The following is a 10,975-nucleotide window of genomic DNA, read 5'->3' on the forward strand; positions in this document are numbered from 1 at the left end:
CTTTAAAGATGAGTCAAAATATATAAATCTCATCCATGTTAGCATTAAGAGCTTTATTTTTCTCAGAAAGTTAAGATTCAGGACTTGACATTTTAATAGTTTAATATTATTGGACACTTACCTAATGTCACACACTGTGCTAGGCACTGGGGTTGCAAAGATGAATAAGGCATGAGATACTTTTAATATAGTGCCACACAAATGAACATATTTGATGTAACATGGACCGGGCTGACATAGAAGTAATAGCAAGAGGGAGCCTGTGACCCACCAGTGGGTTTCAGGCTCCCTTTAACATATTCAAGGGACTTCTCACTCAGGCTATTTTCTATTTAGCACTTCTTTTTACCTTAATTTCGACTTTTGCCTTCATATTTTAGAAAGCTGGTTTTAAATGAAAGAGCTGACTTTTGTTAAGCAACTGCACTGATCTTTGGGTAGAATTGATCAATTGAGTAATTCAGTTTAAGAACATTTGCTTCTCTTTAACCATGAACTCTGCTAGGTACAGTAGTGATTCAAAATGAATAAGATGTAGTTAGTTACTTGGATGAATTTAAGGAAAAGCAGGTAAAACAGAAAAGAGGGTAATCACTCACAATGCAAAATTATAAGTGCTATAATAAGGTGTGCAAACAGTGTGTGGTCGAGTGGAAAAGTGAGTGAGGAACTTACACCAATAATAAACCTTGTTGACATCCAGGGTACCTCAGGGGGCTAGTGCTGGCTTCATTCATATTTATTCTACAAGATGATGCAACTGAGAGATTGGTTCAAGATGGCAGAATAGAAGGATGTGGGCTCACTGTCTCTTGCAAGAGCACTGGAATCACAACTAACTGCTGAACAATCATCGACAGGAAGACACTGGAACTCACCAAAAAAGATACCCCACATCCAAAGACAAAGGAGAAGCTGTAATGAGATGGTAAGAGTTGCACAATCACAATAAACTCAAATTCCATAACTACTGGGTGGGTGAGTCACAAACTGGAGAACAATTATACCACAGAAGTCCACCCACTGGAGTGAAGGTTCTGAGCTCCATGTCAGGCTACCCAACCTGGGGGTCTGGCAATGGGAGGAGGAGTTCCCAGAGAATTAGACTTTGAAGGCTAGTGGGATTTGATTGCAGGACTTTGACAGGACTGGGGGAAACAGAGACTCCACTCTAGCAGGGCACACACAAAGTAGTGTGCACGTCGGGACCCAGGGGAAGGAGTAGTGACCCCATAGGAGACCGAACCAAACGTACCTGCTAGTGTTGGAGGCTCTCCTGCAGAGGCAGGGGGTGGCTGTGTCTCACCATGAGGACAAGGACACTGGCAGCAGAAGTTCTGGGAAGTACTCCTTGGCGTGAGCCCTCCTGGAGTATGCCATTAGCGCCATCAAAGAGCCTGTAGCCTCCAGTGCTGGGTTGACTCAGGGAAAGCAACCAACAGGGAGGGAACTCAGTGACTCCCATCAGCAGACGAACAGATTAAATTTTTACTGAGTGGGCTTCTCTGGTGGCGCAGTGGTTGAGAGTCCGCCTGCCGATGCAGGGGACACGGGTTCGTGCCCCAGTCCAGGAAGATCCCACATGCCGCAGAGAGGCTGGGCCCATGCACCATGGCCACTGAGCCAGCACATCCGTAGCCTGTGCTCCACAAAGGGAGAGGCCACAACAGTGAGAGGCCCGCATACCACAAAAAAAAAAAAAAAAATTACCGAGCTCTGCCCACCAGAACAACACCCAGCTCTACCCACCACCAGTCCCTCGCATCAGGAAGCTTGTACAAACCTCTTAGGTAGCCTCATCCACCAGACGGCAGACAGCAGAAACAAGAACTACAATCCTGCAGCCTGTGGAACAAAAACCACATTCACAGAAATATAGATAAAATGAAAAGGCAGAGGACTATATACCAGATGAAAGAACAAGATAAAACCCCAGAAAAACAATTAAATGAAGTGGAGATAGGCAACCTGGCAGAAAAAGAATTCAGAATAATGATAGTGAGGATGATCCAGGACCTTGGAAAAAGAATGGAGGCAAAGATCGAGAAGATGCAAGGAATGTTTAACAAAGACCTAGAAGAATTAAAGAACAAACACCTAGAAGAATTAAAGAACAAACAAACAGATGAACAGTACAATAACTGGAATGAAAAATACACTAGAAGGAATCAATAGCAAACTAACTGAGACAGAAGAACGGATCAGTGACCTGGGAGACAGAATGGTGGGATTCACTGCTGAAGAATAGAATAAAGAAAAAAGAATGAAAGGAAATGAAGACAGCCTAAGAGACCTTTTTTTTTTTTTTTTTGCAGTATGCGGGCCTCTCACTGTTGTGGCCTCTCCTGTTGCGGAGCACAGGCTCCGGACGCACAAGCTCAGGGGCCATGGCTTACAGGCCCAGCCGCTCCGAGGTATGTGGGATCTTCCCGGACCGGGGCACGAACCCGTGTCCCCTGCATTGGCAGGCGGACTCTCAACTACTGCGCCACCAGAGAAGCCCCTAAGAGACCTTTGGGACAACATTAAACATACCAACATTAGCATTATAGGGCTCCCAGAAGGAGAAGGGAGAGAAAAATGACCTGAGAAAATATTTGAAGAGATTATAGTTGAAATTTTCCCTAACATGGGAAAGGAAATAGCCACCAAAGTCCAGGAAGTGCAGAGAGTCCCAGGCAGGGTAAACCCAAGGAAAACATGCTCAGACACATAGTAATCAAATAGACAGAAATTAAAGACAAAGAAAAATTATTAAAAACAACAAGGGAAAAACAGCAAATAACATACAACGGAACTTCCATAAGGTTAAAAGCTGATTTCTCAGCAGAAACTCTAAAAGCCAGAAGGAAGTGGGATGATATATTTAAAGTGATGAAAGGGAAGAACCTACAACGAAGATAACTCTACCTGGCAAGGATCTCATTCAGAAATGATGGAGAAATCAAAAGCATTACAGACAAGCAAAAGCTAAGAGAATTCTGCACCACCAAACCAGCTTCACAACAAATGCTAAAGGAACTTCTCTAAGTGGAAAACATGAGAAGAAAAGGACCTACAAAAACAAACCCAAAACAATTAAGAAAATGGTAATAGAAATATACATATCAATAATTACCCTCAATGTGAATGGATTAAATGCTCTAACCAAAAGAAACAGGCTTGCTGAATGGATACCAAAAAAAGATGGATATATATGCTGCCTACAAGAAACCCACTTCAGACCTAGGGACACATACAGACTGAAAGTGAGGGGATGGAAGAAGACATTCCATGCAAATGGAAATCAAGAAAAAGCTGGAGTAGCAATACTCATATCAGATAAAGTAAACTTTAAAATAAAGAATGTTACAAGAGACAAGGAAGGACACTACATAATGATCAAGAGGTCAATCAAAGAAGAAGATATAATAATTATAAATATATATGCACCCAACATAGGAGCACCTCAATACATAAGGCGAATGTTAACAGCTATAAAAGAGGAAATCAACAATAACACTATAATCGTGAGGGACTTTAATATATCGCTTACACCAATGGACAGGTCATCCAGACTGAAAATTAATAAGGAAACACAAGCTTTAAATGACACAATATACCAGATAGATTTAATTGATATTTATAAGACATTCCATCTGAAAACAGAAGATTACACTGTCTTCTCAAGTGCACAGGGAACATTCTCCAGGATAGATCACTTTGGTCACAAATCGAGCCTCTGTAAATTTAAGAAAATTGAAATCGTATCAAGCATCTTTTCCGACCAAAATGCCATGAGATTAGAAATCAGTTACAGGGAAAAAAGCATAAAAAACACAAACACATGGAGGCTAAACAATACATTACTAAATGACCAAGAGATCACTGAATAAATCAAAGAGGAAATTAAAAAATACCTAGAGACAAATGACAATGAAAACATGATGATCCAAAACCTATGGGATGCAGCAAAAGCAGTTCTAAGAGGGAAGTTTATAACAATACAATCCTACCTCAAAATCTCAAATAAACAATTTAACCTTACACCTAAAGGAACTAGAGAAAGAAGAACAAACAAAATCCAAAGATAGTAGAAGGAAAGAAATCATAAAGATCAGAGCAGAAATAAATGAAATAGAAACAAAGAAAACAATAGCAAAGATCAATAAAACTAAAAGCTGGTTCTTTGAGAAGATAAACAAAATTGATAAACCTTTAACCAGACTCATCAAGAAAAAGAGGAAGAGGACTCAAGTCAATAAAATTAGAAATGAAAAAAGAGAACTTACAATGGACACTGCAGAAATACAAAGCATCATAAGAGACTACAAGCAACTCTATGCCAATAAAAGGGACAACCTGGAAGAAATGGACAAATTCTTAGAAAGGTATAAGCTTTCAAGACTGAACCAGGAAGAAATAGAAAATATGAACAGACCAATCACAGGTAATGAAATTGAAACTGTGTTTAAAAATCTTCCAACAAACAAAAGTCCAGGACCAGATGGCTTCACAGGTGAATTCTATCAAACATTTATAGAAGAGCTAACACCCATTCTTCTCAAATTACACCAACAAATAGAAAGATGTACCATGCTCATGGTATGAATAAAGATGTGACACACACACACACACATACGTGTGTGTGTATTATTTCTCTCTCTCTCTCTCTCTCTCTCTCTCTCTCTGTGTGTATTATTCAGCCAAAAAAATGGAATCTTACAATTTGCGACCACAGGGATGGTTCTAGGGGTCATTATGCTACATGAAATGAGTCAGACAGAGAAAGACAAATACTGTATGATATCACTTATATGTAGAATCTAAAAAACAAACAAAAAACTGCAAACAAAATAAAATGAAAACAGATTCATAGATACAGAAAACAAACAGATGAATGCCAGAGGGAGGGAGTTGCAGAGGTACAGTAAGTGAAGGGTACAGATCTTCAGTTATAATATAAATAAGCCACAGGGATGTAATATACAATATAAGGGATATGGTCAATAATATTGCAATAACTATGTATGGGGACTGATGGTTACTAGAATTATTGTGATGATCATTTCATAATGTATGCATATGTCAAATCACTATGTAGTACATCTGAAAGTAACATAATATTGAACCTCAATTATATGTCAATAATACAAAAAATGGAAATACATTTCATAAGGCTATAGCTACCATAGATAATGATTCTTCTGATGGATCTGGATAAAGTCAATTTGAAACCTTCTGAAAAGGATCTACCATTCTAGATGTCATTAAGAACATTTAATGATTCATGGGAAGAGGTCAAAATATCAACATTTTGAGGAGTTTTGAAGAAGTTGATTCACCCTCATGGATGACTTTGAGAGGTTCGAGACTTCAGTGCAGGAATTAACCACAGATGTGGTGGAATAGCAAGAGAACTGGAATTAGAAGTGGAGCTTGATGATGTGATTGAATTGCTGCAATCTCATGATAAAACTTTATGGATGAGGAGTTGCTTGTAATGGTTGAACAAGAAAAGTGGTTTCTTGAGATGGAATCTACTCCTGATGAAGATCCTGTAAAGGTTTTTGAAATGACAACAGAGGATTTAGAATATTATATAAACGTGGTTGATAGGCAGTGGCACAGTTTGAAGGGATTAATTCCAGTTTTGAAAGAAGTTCTACTGTGGGTAAAATGCTATCAAACAGCATTGCATGTTACAGAGAAATTGTTCCTGAAAGGAAGAGTCACTGATGCAGCAAATTCAATTGGTGTCTTATTTTAAGAAATGGCCACAGCCACTCCAACCTTCATCAACTACCACTCTGGTCAGTCAGCAGCCATCATCATCAAGGCAAGACTCTTCACCAGCAAAAAGATGATAACTCGCTGGAGCTCAGATAAAGGTTAATATTTTAAAGCAATAAAATATTTTTAAATTAAGGTATGTACATTGTTTTTTTAGACATAATGATATTGCATACTTAGTAGACTACAGTATAGTGTAAGCATAACTTTTATATGCACTGGGAAACCAAAGAAGTCCATGCGACTTTGTTTATTGCTATATTCGCTTTATTGAGGTGGTCTGGAATAGAACCCGCAGTATTTCTAGGGTATGCCTGTAATTGATAGCTGGTTCTTAACAAATTGACTAGATTCAGTTGGCTATTCAAATGGTAAGTTTTCCTATCAAATCACCAATGGCAGTTTTCACAGAACTAGAACAAAATAATTTTTAAATTTGTATGGAGACACAAAAGACCCCAAATAGCCAAAGCAATCTTGAGGGAAAAAAAAAAAAAAATGGAGCTGGAGGAATCAGGCTCCCTGACTCCAGACTATACTACAAAGCTACAGTCATCAAAACAGTATGGTACTGGGGCTTCCCTGGTGGCGCAGTGGTTGAGAGTCTGCCTGCCGATGCAGGGGACACGGGTTTGTGCCCCGGTCTGGGAAGATCCCACATGCCGCGGAGCGGCTGGGCCCGTGAGCCATGGCCGCTGAGCCTGCGCGTCCGGAGCCTGTGCTCCACAACGGGAGAGGCCACAACAGTGAGAGGCCCACATACCGCAAAAAAAACAAAACAAAACAAAAACAGTATGGTACTGGCACAAAAAGAGAAACATAGATCAATGGAGCAGGATAGAAAGCCCAGAGATAAACCCACACACCTATGGTCAACTAATCTATGACAAAGGAAGCAAGGATATACAATGGAGAAAAGACAGTCTCTTTTGGTGCTGGGAAAACTGGACAGCTACATGAAAAGAATGAAATTAGAACACTCCCTAACACTACACACAAAACTAAACTCAAAATGGATTAGAGACCTAAATGTAAGACTGGACACTATAAAACTCTTAGAGGAAAACATAGGAAGAACACTCTTTGACATAAATCACAGCAAGATCTTTTTTGACCCAACTCCTAGAGTAATGGAAATAAAAACAAAAATAAACAAATGGGACCTAATGAAACTTAAAAGCTTTTGCACAGCAAAGGAAACTATAAACAAGACAAAAAGACAACCCTCAGAATGAGAAAAAAAATTTGCAAACAAATCAATGGACAATGGATTAGTCTCCAAAATGTACAAACAGCTCATGTAGCTTAATATCAAAAAAACAAACAACCCAATCAAAAAATGGGTAGAAGACCTAAATAGACATTTCTCCAAAGGAGACATACAGATGACCAAGAGGCACATGAAAATCTGCTCAACATCCCTGATTACTAGAGAAATGCAAATCAAAACTATAATGAGGTATCACCTCACATTGGTCAGAATGGCCATCATCAGAAAATCTACAAACAATAAATGCTGGAGAGCGTGTGGAGAAAAGGGAACCCTCTTGCACTGTCAGTGGGAATGTAAATTGATACAGCCACTATGGAGAACAGTATGGAGGCTCCTTAGAATACTAAAAATATAATTACTAGATGACCCAGCAATCCACTACTGGGCATATACCCAGAGAAAATCATAATTCAGAAAGATACATGCATCCCAATATTCATTGCAGCACTATTTACAATAGCCATGGTCATGGTCATGGAAGCAACCTAAATGCCCATTGACAGATGAATGGATAAAGAAGATGTGGCACATATATACTATGGAATATTACTCAGCCATAAAAAGGAACAAAACTGGGTCATTTGTAGAGATGTGGATGGACTTAGAGACTGTCATACAGAGTGAAGTAAGTCAGAAAGAGAAAAAATATCATATATTAATGCATATATGTGGAATCTAGAAAGATGGTACAGATGAGCCAGTTTGCAAGGCAGAAACAGAGACACAGATGTAGAGAACAAATATATGGACACCAAGAGGGGAAAGGAGAGGTGGGATAAATTGGGAGACTGGGATTGACATATATACACTAATATATATAAAATAGATAACTAATGAGAACCTGTTGTATAACACAGGGAATTCTACTTCAGTATACAGTAGAAACTAACACAACATTGTAAAACAACTATACTCCAATTAAAAACAGCAACAACAACAAAAAAAGGTCAGTTTTTTTCACAAGTGCAATCAATTATTTTTCTTCTCAAAGTGACTTGGGATAGTTGGGTATAAATTTTTGTAACTGAACTGAAGGCTACACTTGAAATTAGGAAGGGGTGTGTGTGTGTGTGTGTGTGTGTGTGTGTGTGTGTGTGAAGTATATATATACATAGCACACATATATATGTATAGTAAACTAGAAGAGAAATGTTTTGACCTTAAGCATAGTGATTCAAATATGCACTACAAGGCACCCGGAGGAAGATGGTGGAAGACTAAGACGCGGAGATCACCTTCCTCCCCACAGATACATCAGAAGTTCATCTACACGTGGAACAACTCCTACAGAACACCTACTGAACGCTGACAGAAGACCTCAGACCCCCCAAAAGGCAAGAAACTCCCCACATACCTGGGTAGGACAAAAGAAAAAAGAATAAACAGAGACAAAAGGATAGGGACGGGACCTGCACCAGTGGGAGGGAGCTGTGAAGGAGGAAAGGTTTCCACACACTAGAAGCCCCTTCGCGGGTGGAGACTGCAGGTGGCGGAGGGGGAAAGCTTCGGAGTAGTGGAGGAGAGCACAGCAACAGGGGTGTGGAGGGCAAAGCGGAGAGATTCCGGCACGGAGGATCGGTGCCCCCAGGCACACACCAGCCCGAGAGCCTTGTCTGCTCGGCCGCTGGGGCGGGCGGGGCTGGGAGCTGAGGCTCGGGTATCGGCTTTCAGTCGGAGCGCAGGGAGAGGACTGGGGCTGGCGGCAGGAAGAGAGCCTGAAGGGGTTAGTGCACCACAGCTAGCCCGGAGGGAGTCCGGGGAAAGGGTCTGGAGCTGCCGAAGAGGCAAGAGACTTTTTCTTCCCTTTTGTTTCCTGGTGCGCGAGGAGAGGGCATTAAGAGGGCTGCTTGGGGAAGCGCCGGAGACGGGCGCGAGCCGCGGCTAAAGGCGCGGACCCCGGAGACGAGCGTGGGACGCTGGGGCTGCTGCTGCTGCCGCCGCCGCGGGGCCTGTGTGCGAGCGTGGGTCACTGTCCGCCCCGCCTTCTGGGGGGCCTGTGACCCCGCCACTGCCGGGGTCCCGGGACCCGGGGACGGCTTTCCCAGGAAAGCGCACGAAGTGCCTCGGTCTGGTGCAACGTCACGCCGGCCTCTGCCGCCGCAGGCCCGCCCCACACTGCGCGCCCCTCCCTCCCCTCTGCCTGAGTGAGCCAGAGCCCCCGAATCAGCGGCTCCTTTAAACCCGTCCTGTCTGAGCGAAGAACGGACGCCCTCTGGCGACCTACGTGCAGAGGTGGGGCCAGGTCCAAGGCTGAGACCCGGGAGCTATGAGAGCAGAGAAAGACAGGGAAATCTCTCTGTGCAGCCTCGGAGGCAGCGGATTAAAGCTCCATGGTCCACTTGATGTGCCCTGCATCTGTGGAGTGCATGAATGGACAGCAAATCATCCCAAATTGAGGAAGTGGACTTTGAGGACAAGATTTAAGACTTTCCCCCCTTTTCCTCTTTTTACAACGAATTATCCCAAATTGAGGAGGTGGACTTGGAGAGCAAGATTTTTAATTTTTCCCCCTGCTCTCTTTTTGTGAATGTGTATGTGTATTCTTCTGTGTAAGATTCTCTCTGTATAGCTTTGCTTCCACCGTATGTCCCAGGGTTCTATCTGTCTGTTTTTTTTTCAATAATTACATTTTAATTTTAATAACACAACTATATTTCATACTTTATTCTATTTTACATTACCTGCTCTTTCTTTTTTTCCTACCTTTCCTCCCTCCCTCCCTCCACCCCTGCTTTCCTTCTTCCTTTCTTTCCTTCCTCCCTCCCTCCCTGCTTCCTTTCACTCTTTCTTTTTCTTTCCTTCCTCCCTCCTTCCTCTCTTTCTTTTCTTCCTCCCTCCCTCCACCCTTCTTCCTTTCACTCTTTCTTTTTCTTTCCTTGCTCCCTCCCTCCCTCCTGTCTTTCTTTCTTTCTTTCTTTCCTTCCTCCCTCCCTCCCTCCCTTCTTCCATTCATTCTTCCGTTTTCTTTCATTCCTCCCTCCCTCCCTCCTCTCTTTCTTTCTTTCCATCCTTCCTCCCTCCCTCCCTCCTTTCTTTCTTTCTTCCTTGCTTCCTTCCTTTCTTTCCTTCTTCTTTTCTTTCTCTCTCTCTTTCTTTCTTCTACTAATTCTTTCTTTCTACTTTTTCCCCCTTTTATTCTGAACTGGGTAGATGAAAGGCTCTTGGTGCTGCAGCCAGCAGTCAGTGCTGTGCCTCTGAAGTGGGAGAGCCAACTTCAGGACACGGGTCCACAAGAGACCTCCCAGCTCCACATAATATCAAGCAGTGAAAATCTCCCAGAGATCTCCATCTCAACACCAGCACCCAGCTTCAGTCAACGACCAGCAAGCTACAGTGCTGGACACCCTATGCCAAGCAACTAGCAAGGCAGGAACACAACCCCACCCATTAGCAGAGAGGCTGCCTAAAAACATAATAAGGCCACAGACACCCCAAAACACACCACCAGACGTGGACCTGTCCACCAGAAAGACAAGATCGAGCCTCAACCACCAGAACACAGGCATTAGTCCCCCCCACCAGGAAGCCTACACAACCTACTGAAACAACCTTAGCCACTGGGGACAGACACCAAAAACAACGGGAACTACGAATCTGCAGCCTGCAAAAAGGAGACCCCAAACACAGTAAGATAAGCAAAATGAGAAGACAGAAAAACACACATCAGGTGAAGGAGCAAGATAAAAACCTACCAGACCTAACAAATGAAGAGGTAATAGGCAGTCTACCTGAAAAAGAATTCAGAATAATGATAGTAAAGATGATCCAAGATTCTATTTCCAAGATCCAGACTCTTGGAAATAGAATAGACAAAATGCAAGAAACAGTTGACAAGGACCTAGAAGAACTAAAGATGAATCAAGCATCGATTAAAAACACAATAAATGAAATGAAAAATAATCTAGATGGGATCAATAGCAGAATAACTGA

Source organism: Mesoplodon mirus (genome assembly GCF_964341445.2).
Source record: "Mesoplodon mirus genome assembly, chromosome: 6".
In the NCBI taxonomy this organism is placed as follows: Eukaryota; Metazoa; Chordata; class Mammalia; order Artiodactyla; family Ziphiidae; genus Mesoplodon; species Mesoplodon mirus.